A 19,379-nucleotide genomic window follows, 5' to 3' on the forward strand; every position below is an offset into this window, starting at 1 on the left:
GTTTACATTCCCCACAGCAGATTGCTGGTTGCAGGCTTGTATAAGCCTCTCACTATTATACAATTCAGTCTGCAGAGTGAATTGCATATTCCTGGTAAATTCCCTTTAATCCCTCTTAAAAGAATAAAGACACGGCAATCTTATTTAAAGTCAATAAAAGAGGTTTACTCACATCAGTTCACAGTTGGATTCCTGAAGGCAGACTTAGCTACAAACATGTACATGTGGATCTACCCCATATGGGGGAATAGTTCCAGTGCTTATGCTTGCTGAAAGCTAGCATAGCAGTCCTAGCTAAAAAAAGCTGGTCCAACGAAGAAGGAAGTAAAAAAGAGAAACAGTGCTGCGTGCCTTGTCCTTTTTGTTACCTGGACAGGTAAGGTCACACCCAACTCTAGTCCCATGTAAAGGAAGGATGCTCCAGCCAGGAGGAAACAGCAAGTTTTCAACTGGCTGGACCAAACATTCCCCCACATGTCTTCTCTATCATTACATCCCACAGTATTCAGAAACATTTCTGCTTCCAACTGTGTAGGGAGAGCATTGCCACCGTGGTTAGCTGCCACTGACAGCTTTCTCCTCCACGAATCTGTCTAATCCTCTTTTAAATACCTCTAGGTGGGTTTCCATCACTGCGTCCTCAGAGATTGACTTCCATAGCTGCCAGAGAAATTGTAGAGAGACAGAAAAGGCAAACACAGTGGTACCTCGGGTTAAGTACTTAATTCGTTCCGGAGGTCCATTCTTAACCTGAAACTGTTCTTAACCTGAAGCACCACTTTAGCTAGTAGGGTCTCCTGCTGCCGCCGCGCCGCCGGAGCACGATTTCTGTTCTCATCCTGAAGCAAAGTTCTTAACCTGAAGCACTATTTCTGGGTTAGCGGAGTCTGTAACCTGAAGCGTATGTAACTTGAAGTGTATGTAACCCGAGGTACCACTGTAGTACAAAAAGAGAGAGAAGCAGACCCTCCAAGTGTCCCTGTTTTCCAGGGACAGTCCCAGATTTGCAGAAGCCATCCCGATTTCTGAATGTCCCACTTTTCCTTAGGACATCACTATTTTCATTGGCGAAATGTTGGAGTTATGTGACACCCCCCCCCCCCCCGGACCAAGGAGATAAGTAACTATGCAACCTTTAGAAGACATCTGAAGGCAGACCTGGATACGGAAGATTTGGTGTTTTTTTTAGTGTTTAATGTTTTATAATGTTTTTACACATGCTGAAAGCTGCACAGATGGGCAGGGTATAGAAAATAAAATTATTGTTATTCTGGAATAGGACATCCCTATTTTCACCAGAGAAGTGTTGGAGCATATGAAGAACCAGATTGTGGGAAGGAGTATGAAGAAGGTGACTTACACCATTAGTTCATCTAGCTCATTATGGTCCACACTGACTGTTAGTAGCTCTCTGCGGTTTCAGGCAGGGAACTTCTGCCAGGCCTACCTGAAGATGTCAGGAATCACACATGTAAATTTCCACAATTAAATAAGATTCTAGTCCTCATTTTTTTCTGATAAAGGGCTGATTTAAACAGGAGCAAAGTAAGCGGACTTATATACCTACCTGGAGATGCCATTGGAGATTATATGCATGCAAAGCAGATGTTCCACATCCTCTAACATTGAAAATGGGGACATTCACGCTCTACACCGCCTCCGTTCCCCTTCATAATAACAATGGCTGTCCTATAGCTATTTTAAGCCCACAAATACATAATCAAAAGGGCGTGTTAGGATCAAAATCCTGCACCAGAAGACTATTGATTTCTCGGACCTTTTTAATAGGAGCCAATTTGCGAACTCTCACTCCCAGACCCTGGTAAGGAGCTTGGCTCATGTCTGTGAATGGGCCTCTAATGAGCAGCCTGGGGACTTTGACAAGAGACCCTTAATGGTCCTTTAATGGGGCTGGATGCTTTCCTGATGGCCTGGAATCTTCCATCCAGCCCTTGGAAGGCCTATACCTTCCAGCGGGGAGGCGGGGGAGGCAGGGCAGGGAAAGAGAAGCCATTTGGAGCCACTTTTGCAACCCTAAACTTAGAAAGTCCCCAGGAGAAGACGGGAGGGGTTTTCCAGCTAAAACTGGCAAGTGGCTTGTGAGATCATAGACTCATAGAACTGTAGAGATGGATGCAGTTCTTCTGCATGTGGATCAAGCAAAAAAGACCAATAGAGGGCTCAACAGTCAGGAAGGCGGTTTTGGCACTTGCTGTAGAGGGAAGTGAGGGGCAAAAATTTTGTGTGGTAGTAAATTAGCAAAAATGTATAAGACAGGTACAAATATCTGCTGGTAATGTAAAGAAAAAGAAAGCACCTTTTATCATATGTGGTGGTCATGCAAAGTAATAAAAGCATTCTGGGAAATGATATGCAATGAGTTGAAAAAAATGTTTAAACTAACTTTTATTTTTTAAAAAACCAGAGGCTTTTCAATTAGGAATTGTAGGGGCTGATATTCCAAGGGAGAAGAAAAGACTTTTTATGTACGCGATGATAGCTGCACGGATTTTACTAGCCCAGAGATGGAAAGAAGACAAAGTCCCTACCAGAGAAAAATGGAAAATTACTGTATTTTTTGCACCATAACACTCACTTTTTTCCTCCTAGAAAGTAAGGGGAAATGTCTGTGCGTGTTATGGAGGGAATGCCTACGGGTGGCGGGGGGGGGGGATCTGCTGTAGTCGTGAGCAGAGGATCCATGGTTCCCCTTCCTTCCCTCCTCCGTGGCTCGCTTTGAAACAGCAAAGGGGGAGAAGAGCCGCTGAGTGGGGAGGAGAGAGGGACAGAGAGCCTGCTTGCTTTAAAGGAGCAAAGCGGGAGAGGAGAGGAGCCACTTACATGAGTGTAAGCGGCTCCTGTCCGGTTGGTTCCTTTAAAGCAAGAAGGCTCTCTGTCCCTCTCTCCTCCCCACTCAGCTCGCTACATAGCAGCAAAGTTTTTCAGCTCGCTAAGCCAGGGATGAGCGGGGAGGAGGAAGAAAAGCAGAGCCTGCTTGCTTTAAAGGAGCAAAGTGGGAGAGTAGAGGAGCCTTCTCCCCTTATACCCCTCTTCTTCATTATTAGCAGCATCCTTCTCCACCCACCCCATGTGTGCTCCTTGTCCCTTGAGTGCTTTTCCTTCCCTCCCCACTTAAAACGTGGTTACAAAGCACGGATCCACATGGATCCTCAGGATTTTTGCACTGGGTCACCCCAAATTCACCATCAGATCACATAGCATGTCCATGGCTACATCTTGCACCAAAAAAATCACGCACCCACTGTTGCCTTGGGCCGCAGAGGTGCAAAAACATGGTTACAAAGCATGGATCCACATGGATCCTCGGGAGTTTTGCATTGGGCTACTTCAAACTCACTGTCAGATCACATGTCTGTGGCCACAGCATGAACCACAAAAATCATACATCCACTGTTTCGTTTAGAATATTTTTTTTCTTGTTTTCCTCCTCTAAAAACTACGTTCGTGTTATGGTCGGGTGCGTGTTATAGAGCGAAAAATACGGTAAACTGTTGGATTATGTCGAAATGGCAAAACTGACTGGAATGCTCAGGAACTAAGAAGACCAAAACTGTAACAAAGAATGGGAAAAATTTATAACTTATCTAGAAGACCACTGTAAGCAGATGAAAGCATTAGCAGGACTCCAATAACAATTGTAATGTAGCAAATACTATGGAGATAATGGAGTGATATAAAATATGAACTACTCAATAATATGCAGGTTGACAATAGGACCTATGGAGAGGAAGGTAGGAAGTCCTGAGATTCAGAGGAATCTTTAAATATGGATGTCTATGGATGTATTGTTATGATTTTATACTTGTAAAATCAAATAAAAATTATTTCAAAAAGAAAGAAAAGAAAAGAAAATTCTGTGTGCAGCCCACAAGTTCCATGTCAAAGTACTCTTGCAGCCAACTTGGCACAAATAACAATAACATTAACATTAACAATAACAATAACAATTTATTTATAACCTGCCCATCTGGCTGAGTTTCCCCAGCCACTCTGGGCAGCTTCCAACAGAACACCAAAATACAATAACTTATTAAACACTGAAAGCTTCCCTAAACAGTGCTACCTTCAGATGTCTCTAAAAGTCTGGTAGTTGTTTTTCTCTTTGACATCTGGTGGGAGGGCGTTCCACAGGGCAGGTACCACTACTGAGAAGGCCCTCTGCTTGGTTCCCTGTAACTTGGCTTTTTGCAGTGAGGGAACCGCCAGAAGGCCCTCAGCGCTGGACCTCAGTGTCCAGGCAGAACAATGGAAGTGGAGACGCTCCTTCAGGTATACTGAACCGAGGCTGTTTAGGGCTTTAAAGGTCAACACCAACACTGTGAATTGTGCTCAGAAACGTACTGGGAGTCAATGTAGGTCTTTCAAGACGGTGTTATATGGTCTCGGCGGCCACTCCCAGTCACCAGTATGGCTGCCGCATTCTGGATTAGTTGTAGTTTCTGGGTCACCTTCAAAGGTAGCCCCACGTAGAGCGCATTGCAGTAGTCCAAGCGGGAGATAACTAGAGCATGCACCACTCTGGCAAGACTGTCTGTGGGCAGGTAGGGTCTCAGCCTGCGTAGCAGATGGAGCTTATAAACAGCTGCCCTGGACACAGAACTGACCTGCACCTTCATGGACAGCTGTGAGTCCAAAATGACTCCCAGGCTGCGCACCTGGTCCTTCAGGGGCACAGTTACCCCATTCAGGACCAGGGAGTCCGCCACACCCACCTGCCTCCTGTCCCCCAAATAGAGTACTTCTGTCTTGTCAGGATTCAACCTCAATCTGTTAGCCGCCATCCATCCTCCAAATCCTAAGACGGTTGGATGGTGCCTTGTAAACCTGCTTCTGACAACTCCTGCAGCTAGGGTGGTGCAAATGTATTGCTTCCCTTTCCTTTGGACCACATTAGTAAGAATCAGGGGGTCTTGTCATCGGGGAAGCCCAGGACCTCCATACACACTGCCCAGGCTTGCGCCCCAAGGAGGTCTGCTAACACAGTGGCTTGGCTTCACCCCCAGTGCTGTACTCCATTGTTTCTCAAGACAGGTGGGTGTCAGCAAGCAAGGTGTGCCCGAAGGTCATCTGGTTCAACCCCCTGCCATGTAGGCATCAAAGGTAGTCAGAAAGGTATTTCACTGGGGAATCTGGGGGAGGATTGGACGCTGGACTGTCTGTTTGTAGGAGAGTCCTTGCCTTGACTTCTTCTCTGTCCCAAGCTTGATTTTGGATAGGTACCACATGGGAATAAAGGTAAAGGTATAGGGACCCTTGACCATTAGGTCCAGTCGCGGACGACTCTGGGGTTGCGGCATTCATCTCGCTTTATTGGCCGAGGGAGCCAGCGTACAGCTTCCGGGTCATGTGACCAGCATGACTAAGCCACTTCTGGGAAACCAGAGCAGCGCACAGAAACCCCGTTTACTTTCCTGCCAGAGCGGTACCTATTTATCTACTTGCACTTTGACGTGCTTTCAAACTGCTAGGTTGGCAGGAGAAGGGACCGAGCAACGGGAGCTCACCCCGTCACAGGGATTCAAACCGCCGACCTTCTGATCAGCAAGTCCTAGGCTCTGTGGTTTAACCCACAGCGCCACCTGCATCCCTTGTATTGTTTGGATAGGTACCACATGGGAAAAGGATGCTAAACTCGGTATGCGATTGGACTTATCCAGCAGGATCTTCTTATGTTCTTATGCAAATATTGGGGGGGGGGGTTGTATGCAATAAAGTCCTATTCAGGGCAGATTCATTGGAATGAATGGGTCTAAGTTAGGCGCGCTTCTTAGCATCAGTGGGGCTACTCCGAGTGGGGCAAGCAACGTACACAACCCAAGGTTGAAAAATCAAAGCATTTGCTCACAAATACAGTGGTACCTCGGGTTACAGACGCTTCAGGTTACAGACGTTTCAGGTTACAGACTCCGCTAAGCCAGAAATAGTGCTTCAGGTTAAGAACTTTGCTTCAGGATGAGAACAGAAATCGTGCTCTGGCGGCGCGGCGGCAGCGGGAGGCACCGTTAGCTAAAGTGGTGCTTCAGGTTAAGAACAGTTTCAGGTCAAGAACAGACCTCCAGAACTGTGATGGCCTGGGAATCCGATTCAGAGGCCGAACCGGAGGAACCCCAGCCTGCACAGGAGTCCCTGCCTCCAGGGCCGGCTGAGCTGGGGCAGGGCCTTGGATCTGAAGCACCTGCACCTGTGCCGGATCCTCAGGAGCAGGCACCAGGTGAATCCTCTCTGGCTCCGGAGGTGATTGAGGACAGAGTGCCTACAGGTGCACCTCTCCCAGCCCTGTCAGGGGAAGGTGAGTCGCCCCTGGGTCCAGTAACCCTTCAGCCTCTCCTGAGCTGCAGAGGCTCAGGGCAGAGAGGCGGAGGGAACTGGTTTCTCCCAGGAGGAGTGCTCACCTTAAGGCCAGGAGAGGCGGGTCTCCTGGGGGGCCGGGACCGCCCCTGGCCTCAGAGAAGATAAAGGCGAGTCAGCCCGATCCCAGGTTGCGGGAGCAACGTCGTTGAAGTGCTGTTTCGGCCAGCATCCAGTCCGGTTCCTCCAGAGTTCCTGTCCTTGTCCAGCTCCTTGCTTTGGTCTACCAACCCTCGACCCAGGACCCTGACCTCACCTCCCGGTAACCTTCCCCTCGGGACTAGCACAAGAACGAATGAAGTTCTTAACCCGAGGTACCACTGTACACAGCTTGGGAAGTGCCAGCGACCAGAGGGTCTTACAAAGCCCCCTTAGCAGCGCTTTGAGAATCAGCTGGTGGTTCCAAAAGAAGCAGCCTGGATAGCTCAGTTGGTTAGAGTGTGGTCCTGATAACGCCAAGGTTGCAGGTTCGATCCCCAAGCTGCATATTCCTGCTTTGCAGAGGGTTGGACTAGATGGCCCTCAAGGTCCCTTCCAACTCTATGATTCTATGACTCTGAGCCAAAGGCACCATGTGCTGGCCCTTTAGGACTAATGGGGCACTGCCCCACCATCCCCATTCTGCCTGCATCCAGGCCCTCGCCTGCCTATCTACTTACTACAACCAGTCCATGGGTGAGGCACGGTGGCAGTGGCTGTCAGTGTCCTCCTCCTTAGTCCTGGCGTTGCCCTTATAGAACTCAGTGGAGGGGCGGGAGGAGACTGGGAACAAAACCTGCAATTAAATTGGCTCTGCCCATCATTGGCTCTGGCGCCACCTACTGTCAGGCTCCCTGCATTCCACCCAACCATTCCAAAAGGGCACAGCCCACCTCTGCAATCCACACAGGTCCATCAGCACCCAGAAGGAGATCTCTCTCTCTCTCTCTCTCTCTCTCTCTCTCTCTCTCTCTCTCTCTCTCTCCTGGCCCAAACCAGGTTTCTTTGCACTGTTCAGAGATTCAGAGAAAATCCAAACAAGGCAGATTTAGGCTGAAAGTGAGTCCGAGGGAAAACTAGGTCAGGTATTTTAAGCTCAAGCGCTTGCTCAAACCGCAACCCGAAATGTATGTTAATAGCAGGAGCATTAAGCGGCAGGGCTGCCGCGGCACGACCATCGCGCAGGATGACATCATGCGTGCAAGGAATGACGCTGGAAAGATGTTCCAAATGAGTTCTGCTCAGGAAGACGGCTCTGTTCTGCTCCTGCCATTGGAGGCAGCTGTGCTTCTGAATCCCAGTTGCTGAAAACCAGAGGAGGGGAGAGTTGTTCTTGCGCCCGGGTCCCGCTTGCAGTGGCACCTGGATGGCCACTGTGAGAAGAGGTGGGCGGTTGGCCTGATCTAACAGGCTCTCTTTATGTTCTTGCCTTCATCTTGGGGTGTTTCTGCCTCCTCGGTTGCCCTTTGGACGCACCTTCCATCTTGCTCTGTGGTTCTGGCTGTTGCCTGTGCACTGATCCAATGTATAATGAAGGCGTCTGGTGAGCTTCCCTGGGGAGAGCATTCCACAAAATGGGGAGCCACTGCAGAAAAGGCCCCGTTCCTGCGTTGCCACTCTCTGGATCCCTTGTGGAGAAGGCACACCGAGAAGGGCCTCAGATGGTGAAAGCAGAGTCTGGGTTGGTTCATACGGAGAGAGGCGGTCCTTAAGGTATTGCAGTCCTGTTTAAGGCTTTATAAGTCAAAACCAGCACTTCGAATTGCATCGGGAAACTAATTGGTAGCCAGTGAGATGGACTCAGTATAAAGTGGCTTCCTATGTCTGTAGCCTAAGGACTAGAATGATGCTTTCAGTAGCTCATGGGCTTCTATCTTGCACTATTGATAAAGATTTGCGAAGGTTATTACTCCTCTACTACTGTCCATATCAGGTCTCTCAACCATTGCCTCTGTGTTCTTTATTCTAGTAGGTTAAGATAATCAGGTGACAGCAAAAACTGCAACCAAAAATTAGCAGGGGCAATTAGAATAAGATCTATTATTTGATTATTGATGTAAACCTCCAGAATGTATTTTGTATAGTTGAGTTTTTAAAGTTTTTTATTTATATTTTTCAAATTTATACATTTTATTAGTTTTACAATCAATTTAACATTTCCAAATTTTGACTTCCTCCCCCCCTCTTTCTGCGGTTCCTTCAATTAATTTTTTTAATATCTTCTGCATATCCAAGTTCATTGAACTGTAAATATACGGTATACTCTTATAAAGCTGCAGGTTATTACATTAATCCTGCTAATGTTTTTATATGTAAATATTCAATAAACCATTTCCATTATTTTATAAAAAGTTTGCTATCTTGATTTCTTATTCTTCCACCCAGTTTCGCCATTTCTGCATATTCCATGAGTTTTTGTATCCATTCTTTCTTTGCTGGGACTTCTGCTTCTTTCCACTTAATTGATGCAACAAAAAAGCAGCATAAAATACAGTATAAAACGTGAATAACAATAAATTCAGAATTCAAAAATCAATTTAGGGGGAAAATCCATCCATAAACATTAGATGATCACCAGGGCTAGCTGGCTAAAATAGTCCTATTTGGGCCAGTGAAAAGACCAGGGGAGAATTAGAATTAGCTGGGGGATCCCAGAGTGGGTAATCTTCATAAAAAGAGGAGGGGGAGAGAAGGAAAGGGAATAAAAGATCAGGCTGAGTTCAAATTGAAAGCCAGGTGGAATAGCTCTGTCTTACAGGCCCTGCGGAAGGAAGTTAAATCCTGCAGGACCCTGGTCTCATGGGACAGAGCATTCCACCAGGTTGGAGCCATTACTGAGAAGGCCCTGGCCCTGGTGGAGGATAATCTGACTTCCTTAGGGCCCGGGACCTCTAAACTATGATTATTCATGGACCTTAAGTTCCTCTGCGTGGAATACCAGGAGAGGCGGTCCCATAAATATGATGTGTTCAGGAGTGGGAGAAACTCCCTCCTTGAAAGCCCAGAGACCTACTGCCAGGCCTACTGTAGACAATGCTTGAGGACCAATGGTTTCACTCTGTACAAGGAAGCTTCCTTTGTTGTTATGTCTTAAGGCAAAGGCTGAAGCTCAGTGGCAGAGCAGCTACTTTGCATGCAGAAGGTCAGGGGTTCCATTCTTCGCATCTCCAGGTAGGACAGGGAAAAACCAAATGAGGCTGCCACTAGTCAGTGCTGACATTACTAAGCTGTATGGTATAAGGCAGCCAGTGTGGTGTAGTGGTTAAGAGTGGTAGACTTGTAATCTGGTGAACTGGGTTCGATTCCCCGCTCCTCCACATGCAGCTGCTGGGTGACCTTGGGCTAGTCACACTTCTCTGAAGTCTCTCAGCCCCACTCACCTCACAGAGTGTTTGTTGTGGGAGAGGAAGGGAAAGGAGAATGTTAGCCGCTTTGAGACTCCTTCGGGTAGTGATAAAGTGGGATATCAAATCCAAAACTCTTCTTCTTACAAAAAATAAAATAAAAATTAGAGCATCCTTCCTGGTCTGCCATGGGGTGCTTGTAGCAGCCTGATCAGAAGCACAGGCTTTCCATTCATATTCCAGGTCCTTCGTGATTACACACACACACACACACCCCTCAAAAAAATCTCTTATTTTTCTTCTCTGTCTTTAAACCAAAAAGAGATGAAACGACAAAAAACCATTTGAAAAATTGAATACAGCTTAATGCAAATTCCCCCTCGTAGATGCGAGTGCTGAACCCTCGACTTTCAGAACCACCTTCTCCAAAAGCTTTTGGCGACAGCTGTTGGCCTCTTTCTAAAGTGCTGCACACACATTCCCCAGCCAGGCGAAACAGCTGTTCCCGTCACATCTGCAGCTGCCGGGTCATTGCCGTGTCTGGGAAGCCACCGTTTACCGGCTCAGGCCTCCCTGGGTCACTTGCACTCACATCCAGAGATCCAGAGTATATATATAAGGCCACCACAATGTGCTTGACCCGTGTCCAAAACAGTGAATCATTGCATACGCTCCAGCATTTCTCCATTTAAAAAATAGGAACGTCCTATTCCAGAATACGAATTTTCCTCTTTATAACCTGCCCATCTGACTGGGTTTCCACAGCCACTCTGGGAGGCTTCCAATATGTATAGAAAACATAATAAAACATTGGGGGGGGGGGACACTGCCCTATACAGGACTGCTTTTAGATGACTTGAGGGTCAGAGAACTCCATACCCTCCAACATTTCTCCAGTGAAGTTAGGGATATCCTAAGGAAAAACAGGACACTCTGGGAACAAATCAGAAACCAGGAGTTTTTGTAAATTTGGGACTGTCCCAATTTTGTAAATTTGGGTCCTCACACTGCTTTGTAACCAAACCTATCAGTGTGGAGTAGTGTATATGGTATTGCAGACCCTCCAAGTGTCCCTGTTTTCCAGGGACAGACCTGGATTTATATAAGCCATCCCATTTTCTGATTTGATCCCGGAATGCCCCATTTTTCCTTGTTGTTGTTGTTTAGTCATGTCCAACTCTTGGTGACCCCATGGACCAGAGCACGCCAGGCACTCCTGTCTTCCACTGCCTCCTGCAGTTTGGTCAAACTCATGTTCGTAACATCAGGGTTTTTTCCAGGGAGTCTTCTCTTCTCATGAGGTGGCCAAAGTATTGGAGCCTCAGCTTCAGGAGCTGCCCTTCTAGTGAGCACTCAGGGCTGATTTCCTTCAGAATGGAGAGGTTTGATCTTCTTGCAGTCCATGGGACTCTCAAGAGTCTCCTCCAGCACCTTAATTCAAAAGCATCAATTCTTCGGCGATCAGCCTCCTTTATGGTCCAGCTCTCACTTCCAGCTCTCACTTTGAGCTGAACCCAGTCAGATGGGTGGCTTATAAATAATAGCATCACCATCACCACCACCATCATCATCATTATGAGGCTGGCCTCCCCCCCCCAAAAAAAAAAAACCTTAAGTGAAAGGTGACCCAGAGGTCCACTCTTGACAGCGCAAACTGAGCAGCTGAAGAAAGTTAGCAGCTTCAGAGCCTTTTGTCTCCTCTCCTTCCCTCCCTCCCAATTATTCACCATAAATCAATGCTGCCTTGTGATGTCCCGGGGTAAATATACTCATTGTCTAACACCTTGTCAAAAGCCAGCGGGTGATCTTGCTCCATAACTCGTGCTGACATATTGATCCCAGTGGCAGTTGTCTGGATACCTCTGTAAGGAAAGAGAAACAAATCCTCTTTTATTGTCCTCTTCTGACAGTGTGTGTGTGTGTGTGTGTGTGTGTGTGCTGAAAGACTCCAACCAGTCCCAGATGCTAAAAGTCAGCTAAATGGCCGGCAGGTGTAGGGAGGGGGCCAACGCAGGGAGAAGGCAGGATCCTCTTTAGACTGGCAGAAGGAGGACAGGAACGCAGCTTGGCCTAGGCCAGGCATAGGCAAACTTGGCCCTCCCGATATTTTGGGACTACAACTCCCATGATCCCTAGCTAACAGGACCAGTGGTCAGGGATGATGGGAATTGTAGTCCCAAAAACATCTGGCGGGCCAATTTTGCCTATGCCTGACCTAAACCTAGGTTTGGGGTGAAGGAGAAGAGAATGAGATGGTCCTTGGATACATTCAAGGTTAAATTGCAAGGTGTGGGGGATAACCCCATATCCCAAAAAGAGTGATTCCAGTTCAGAGGAATGATGTCAATTGCAGATGCTCACCCGAACTGATTTTGGTTGGTGATGTGTTCCTCTCAACCCACCCCCTTTCCCACCTGTGCTATACAATATCACCCCACCGAAAAAAGTCTGCTGCCATCTTCCTGGAATAGTGATCCCAATCAATCAGCAAGCACATTCCCCCTATGCTGCAAAGTCAGATTCAAAAGGCTATTAAGAGAGAGGACAATGTTTACCTGATCTGTATTGCCTTCACAATATGACTTGGGTTGTGGCGCTCATCTCGCTTTACTGGCTGAGGGAGCCAACATTTGTCCGCAGACAGTTTTTCCAGGTCATGTGGCCAGCATGACTAAGCCGCTTCTGGTGAACCAGAGCAGCGCACGGAAAAGCCATTTACCTTCCCGCCAGAGTGGTACCTATTTATCTAATTGCACTTTGACATGCTTTCGAACTGCTAGGTTGGCAGGAGCTGGGAGCGAGCAACAGGAGCTCACCCCGTCACGGGGATTTGAACCGCCGACCTTCCAATCGGCAAGCCCAAGAGGCTCCGTGGTTTAGACCACAAGGCCACCCACGTCCCAGGCTGGCATAAATTTAAGAAGGATATTTACAAAAGGGAACAAGTGAGAAGCAGGGTGACCTACATGGTCAAGAGTGTGGAAACCAAGTCTTATGATGAATGGTTGAGGGAGCTGGTGGTGTTTAGCCTGGGGAAAAGGAGACTGAGAGGAGATATGATAGCCATCTTCAAATATCTGAAAAACTGTCACATGGAAGAAGGAGCAAGCTTCTTTTTATGCCGCTCCAGAGGGCAGGATCTGAACCAATGGATTCAAATGACAAGGTATAAGATTCCAACTAAATGTTAGGAAGAACGTCCTGATGGCAAGAGCTGTTCAACAGTGGGATGGACCACCTTGGAAGGTGGCAGACTCCCCTTCATTGGAGGTTTTTGAACAGAGATGGGGTGGCCATTAATCAGGAAACATTTAGTTGTGATTCTTGCAGTGCAGAGGGTTGGACTAGATTGTGGGATGTGAAACACAAGAGCAGTCAAGTACAACATTCCTAGAGTGAACATGTTTACACATGGGGAGGAACGTTTGTCCAGCCAGCAGGTAAACTTCCTGTTTCCTTCTGGGCTGGGACAGACTTCCTCTGCATGTGACTGGAGGTGGGTGTGGCCCCACCTGTGCAGGTAATGACAAAAGCACAGGGCTGGGCAGCCATCTCTGTGACTACTTTCATCGACGAAGCAACATCTGCGTAGCCAAGAGAGGACAAAGGGACTGTCTACTTATGAGATAGTTTCCAGGTGTATGTTACTTTTCTAAGATAAGTCTGCCTTCTGGGATCCGATTGTGAACAGAATGTGAGTAAACTCTTTTTATACTTTTATAGAAGACTGTGTCGTGTCTTATCTTTTATGAGGGAATAAGGGGGAAATACCAAAACAGTTGTTATAGAGGCTTTAGCGAGCCTGAGCAAACGCATCCGGTTGTGAGTTTAAAAGGGGGAATGTTACTCTGCTAAATTGTGAACTTGTTTACACAAGTTGGGAAGGCTATAATCAAACAATATATCCTCTCCTGCATCCCTGAACATTCCCACATGGGCCCCTTCCAACTCTACAGTTCTATAAAAGTGCATTTGCTTTGTACGGCAAGGACTTCAGAGGAGATCTCTCTTCAGAGTCAGCGTGCTTGTTTTCTCAAAGCTTTTGCAATGACCAAACAGATCCAAACAACAAGGGATCCTTTCTAACTGCAAGAGGCAAACAATCAGGCTTCGCTGCCCCTTTATAGGCAAAACCCTGCGACATTGCGCTGCATTCTTGATGCAGCAGAAGCACTGGGCATTTCCTTCCCCTCTCCTGTTTCAAGGAGCTCCTGTTTCTGTAACTGCAGCATAAAAGTTTGGGGACTGAGCCACTAAGGTAGGCAGCAGACACTTCTCCACACTCCTTTCTCTTAACAGGCACAAGGGGACAGTGAATTCCCGGTGCCTTCACACCCCAAGCCTAATGGAGCATCATTCCAATCTCAGAGAAATCTCCTGGGGGAACTCTGCACTCATCGCCAGCCACCCTCCAACCACACATTCTTTTTTCTCCCCCATCTTCCTTCTCACTCCCACTTAACTGTTTAAAACATGGGTAGGCAAACTAAGGCCCGGGGGCCAGATCCGGCCCAATCACCTTCTAAATCCGGCCTGCGGACGGTCTGGGAATCAGTGTGTTTTTACATGAGTAGAATGTGTCCTTTTACAGTGGTACCTCGGGTTAAGTACTTAATTCGTTCTGGAGGTCTGTACTTAACCTGAAACTGTTCTTAACCTGAAGCACCACTTTAGCTAATGGGGCCTCCTGCTGCTGCTGCACTGCCGGAGCACGGTTTCTGTTCTCAACCTGAAGCAAAGTTTTTAACCTGAAGCACTATTTCTGGGTTAGTGGAGTATTTAACCTGAAGTTTATGTAACCTGAAGCGTATGTAACCCGAGGTCCCACTGTATTTAAAATACATCTCTGGGTTATTTGTGGGGCCTGCCTGGTGTTTTTACATGAGTAGAATGTGTGCTTTTATTTAAAATGCATCTCTGGGTTATTTGTGGGGCATAGGAATTCATTCATATTTCCCCAAAAAATATATAGTCCGCCCCCCCACAAGGTCTGAGGGACAGTGGACCGGCCCCCTGCTGAAATAGCTTGCTGACCCCTGGTTTAAAAGAAGCTCCCACAGAGGAGGGATCAGACCCAGAGAGCTGCCTTGTTCCAGTTCAGATGATGCAGCCATCAATTCTGCCAGTATTTCAATGGGGTCTTGGTCTGGCATCATTCTGTCAGAAAATGCCAAGGACTAAACCCGGGATCTCTGATCTTCTGCAAGCAAAGCATGTCCTCCAGCAATGCTCTCTCCCTTAAGACACAGCCACCTACAAATATGCTTTATAAAGAATCAGGACACAGGTCCATGTAGCTCACCGCTGTCTAACCCCAGTGGTGCACAGCCTGCAGCTCTCCAGCCATTGCTGGATGCCAAGGACTGGCAGGGCTCTGGAGAGTTTGTGGCAGAGGCGGGGGACTAGGGCAGTGTCTCCGGAGAGAGGAGCATTGATTTGCGTGTCAAGGTCCCACAAGCCACCCCCAAATAAATCACAATTCACACATAATTTTTGTTTAAGCTTTTTGGCATAATTTTGGCCACAGCTTTATTAAAATACATAAAAGTGAATGGTTGCTTAGGCATTGGTTCTGACTATCTGTCACCGCCATCGGGACAGGACTGACTTCCGGATTCCAGCGAAAGCCAGTCAGGGAAAGCAATATTGGGGAGAGCATGGAGCTGGGCACCAGACCCTCGCCTCCCCCCGCATGCTCCCAGGGGCTTGCGCAGCCCAAGCCCCAACCAGGGATTTGGATGAAAGGATGGCAAGCCCCTAGATTCCTTTAACGGAATTCCCTTGCAGCAGCAGCATTGGAGGGGCAGGCACCGCCAATCCATACCCCTCCACCAACCACTTTTTTAACCAATGCCTAACCGCAACCTTACAAGCTGTGACGATTTGCTATGCAGTAGGCAAAAACCAGATGGCACCAGCCAATCAGCCAACTGGACAAAATTCCTACCAGGCCCCCGCCCCAAAAGCAAACGACCCCATGACAGGCATAGCAAGGTCAACGCAAAGACCAATACCTAGGGAGGGTGGGAGGGTGTTCCGATGCACGCAGCAAAGAGAACGGTCAGTGCTGCGTATCTTACATTTAAAACCTTTTAGCCCTTCCCCTTAATTGGCAACATCAAATTTCCCTAGTAACAGGAAACTACCCAATCCTTGCTAATGGTTATCCAAACGATCCCACCCAGCAACAAGGGAGTGGTGTGCCAGACCCCACCACAACATGTGCTCTCCAGGAAGGAGAACACACTTTGTCCAGTCTTCTTCTTCTTCTTCTTTTTAAACCAGCCAAGTTGGTGACCATCACTGTCCCCTGTGCGAGCGAAGTCCAAGATTTAACTCTGCATTCTCCACTCCAGCAAATTCATGTAGGTCTCTTTCTTATAAATGTCACCCACAACCCCTCAAAATAAGTTGACTGGAGATGTTCACAGGCTGGAAGGTTTATTTCCTGCATACGTTGTGTCTAATTTTAGAAGCTCAGTGCTTCAATAAATGTGATTTTCCCCTTTCCATTTCCTTTTTTTCCTACTATTTTTTTTATATAAAAAACCGCACACATTTACTTCTCTCCTCCCCTCTATCTGATAATCCATTTGAATGTTTCCTTTTCCTCCACACGTAAATCCCCACAGCTGTTGGTGCTTGAGAAATCCTTGATCCATCAAGAGAGGCAAAGAAAGAGGTGGGGGGGGCAGAATGAAAAGGCCGCCTTGGCGGACACAACGACAGTTTCTTTAAAATAATAAGGCGCGCACTCATTGCCACAATGTCATTAATACGTAAACTGGTGAAATTTCCAGCATTCGGCGTATCATTAATCTGTCTAAAGTGGCTTTGATCTCCTCAGCTTTAATTAACTTATAATTATAACGTGATTGCTGGGTTTTTCTCCCGCCCCGCGTGTGTCAGGGAGAAAAACGGACTGGAAAGGGAGATCTGAAAGGCAGCGGCGTTGAAAAATGCTGTTTTGCATTGCCTGCCTGTCCATCATGCCGTACTCTTAACTCTCTCCCCGTCACAGCCGCGCATGCGTTTGTTTAGCTTGAGGTTATATATATATATATATATATATATATATATATATGAACAGAGAAAGGAAACTTGTTTTTGATGTCAGTTTATTTCAGAGCATCCTTTTCTTCTCTTTGTAAAGGAAAAAGTGTATTCAGGAAAGGAGGTTTTTACTCTCTCTCTCTCTCTCTCTCTCTCTCTCTCTCTTTCTCAGAGCACCAGAATTCCAAACCTGCCACCATTACTCTGATGAAAATAGGGACATCCTATTACATCATTGGAGGAATTAAAGAACCTTTTAATGAGGGTGAAAGAAGAGAGCGCAAAATATGGTCTGAAGCTCAACATCAAAAAAACGAAGAACATGGCCACTGGGCCCATCACCTCCTGGCAAATAGAAGGGGAAGAAATGGAGGCAGTGAGAGATTTCACTTTCTTGGGCTCCATGATCACTGCAGATGGAGCACAGCAGCCACGAAATTAAAAGACGCCTGCTTCTTGGGAGAAAAGCAATGACAAACCTAGACAGCATCTTAAAAAACAGAGACATCACATTGCCAACAAAGGTCCATATAGTTAAAGCTATGGTTTTCCCAGTAGTGATGTATGGAAGTGAAAGCTGGACCATAAAGAAGGCTGATCGCCGAAGAATTGATGCTTTTGAATTATGGTGCTGGAGGAGACTCTTGAGAGTCCCATGGTCTACAAGAAGGTCAAACCTATCCATTCTGAAGGAAATCAGCCCTGAGTGCTCACTGGAATGACAGATCCTGAAGCTGAGGCTCCAATACTTTGGCCACCTCAGGAGAAGAGAAGACTCCCTGGAAAAGACCCTGATGTTGAGAAAGATGGAGGGCACAAGGAGAAGGGGACGACAGAGGATGAGATGGTTGGATAGTGTTCTCAAAGCTACCAGCATGAGTTTGACCAAACTGTGGGAGGCAGTGGAAGACAGGAGTGCCTGGCGTGCTCTGGTCCATGGGGTCACGAAGAGTCGGACACAACTAAACGACTAAACAACAACAACAACAATATTACTTCATTATACTTTTATTATTTTATTCCCCATCCATAATGTTGGGTTGCCCCATTGACTCTGAGCAGCTTCCTACATATATAAAAACATAATGAAACATTAAACGTTATTTTGAAAAGTTCCTATACGGAGCTGCCCTCAGGTGTCTTCTAAAGGTTGTTTAGTTACTTATCTCATGGGATCGGAGGGGTCGCATAACTCCAAACCCTCCAACAGTTCTCTGATGAAAATAGGGATGTCCTAAGGGAAAGCGGGACATTCCAGGATCAAATCAGAAACCGGGATGGCTTCTGTAAATCCGGGACTAGAAAACAGGGACATTTGGAGGGTCTGGAATTCATGGATGGAACTCAACGAAGCTGACTCCCAGAAGATTGAGGACAGATAAGAGAACGTCCTTGCAGTGTCTAGTTAAACTATGGAACTCACTGCCACAGGAGGCAGTGATGGTCATCCAGTTGGAGGGCTTTAAAAGAAGACTGGACAAATTCATGGGGAGGGCGGTCAACAGCTGCTAGCAGCCATTGCTGGAAACAACAGGAGTGCTCTTGTGTTTGGGTGCTGCTTGAGGGTTTCTACAGACATCTGGTTGGCTACTGTAAGGACACGATGCTGGACTAGGCTGGGCAATGGCTGGATCCTGCAGGCTCTTCTTACGTTCCTGGGTTGTGATCTGCTGTTGGAGCCCCAACAGGAGTGCCCGGATCAGAAGCAGAATATTCCCCTGAAGCCTTTGGTCCATCAGAAACCGAAATTCCCCATTTGTGTCACATAAGGCCACTCAATCATCCCTTAGCGCAAATTCCCTGCGGCAATTTTGGACAAGTGAGCAGTGCACCAACCTCAGGACCGTTCTCAACATTTTTCAGATGCTGTGAAAAGGCCAATTGAGGACCCCATTAGCAGCGAGATGCAGGGAATGGGTCCCTCTCCTCTCATTCCTCTGAAGGTGGCAGGAAGTCATCATGTCACACTAGACAGGGTATAATGAGAAGTGTCACCACGTAAGCAGGTTTAATGGCACACTTTTGGAGTGCAAATTGGTTGCACCGCAAAGGAAATTATGGGGAGCCTCCCATATCTTGCTTCCGGTTTGGAGGGGCTTGTTCTCTCCGTTCTTTTCTGGAACAGGTCTGCCTTGAGGCACCCTCCTAAAAAATGAAATATCCTAGATACAGGCTGAGAGTATTAAAGGTCACAGTCCATCACACTTTTGCTGCGTGAGAATACTCGTGTGTAGGCACCTCGTAAGAAGCTTTCGTCCATTTAGCAGAGTTTCTGGAAGCAGTGGTCAGCAAGTGAAGTTACACTTTGAGATGAAACACTCACAGACGCTGTGAAACTCAGTCAAGTGATTTAGTGCTTTGACCAAACATAAATGCATCATGGTGGCACCAAATCACAAGGCTGAGTTTCACAGTTCATGTGAAAAGTTCTAACTCCTTGCACAGTGAACCTTTCTGGAGGTATGCCTTTATTGCTCCTCTATGACCTTCGAACTTGAACACTTTCCCCCCTCTGACCCTTCTTCCCCCTCTGCTTCTTCCTGCTTGGGAGAAATTGGGAGATTTTAGAGAAGGACTCTTTCTGGCTTCCTGATTGAAGGCCTTAGGAGATTGGGTACTGGGACCCTCATCCCC

The 19,379-nt window shown here is 47.1% G+C and overlaps 1 long non-coding RNA gene across 1 annotated transcript in view; it reads left to right on the forward strand.

Annotated features, from left to right (window-relative positions):
- The first annotated feature begins 14,181 nt into the window (after positions 1-14,181).
- Positions 14,182-19,379, forward strand: part of LOC310711199 — a 121,502-nt gene continuing 116,304 nt past the window's right edge. Inside the window, exon 1 of the long non-coding RNA XR_014528376.1 lies at positions 14,182-14,294. This is a non-coding gene — a long non-coding RNA (uncharacterized lncRNA). The remainder of the gene's footprint in view (positions 14,295-19,379) is intronic.

Source organism: Podarcis liolepis, assembly GCF_965112155.1.
Source record: "Podarcis liolepis genome assembly, chromosome: 7".
NCBI classification, from domain to species: Eukaryota; Metazoa; Chordata; class Lepidosauria; order Squamata; family Lacertidae; genus Podarcis; species Podarcis liolepis.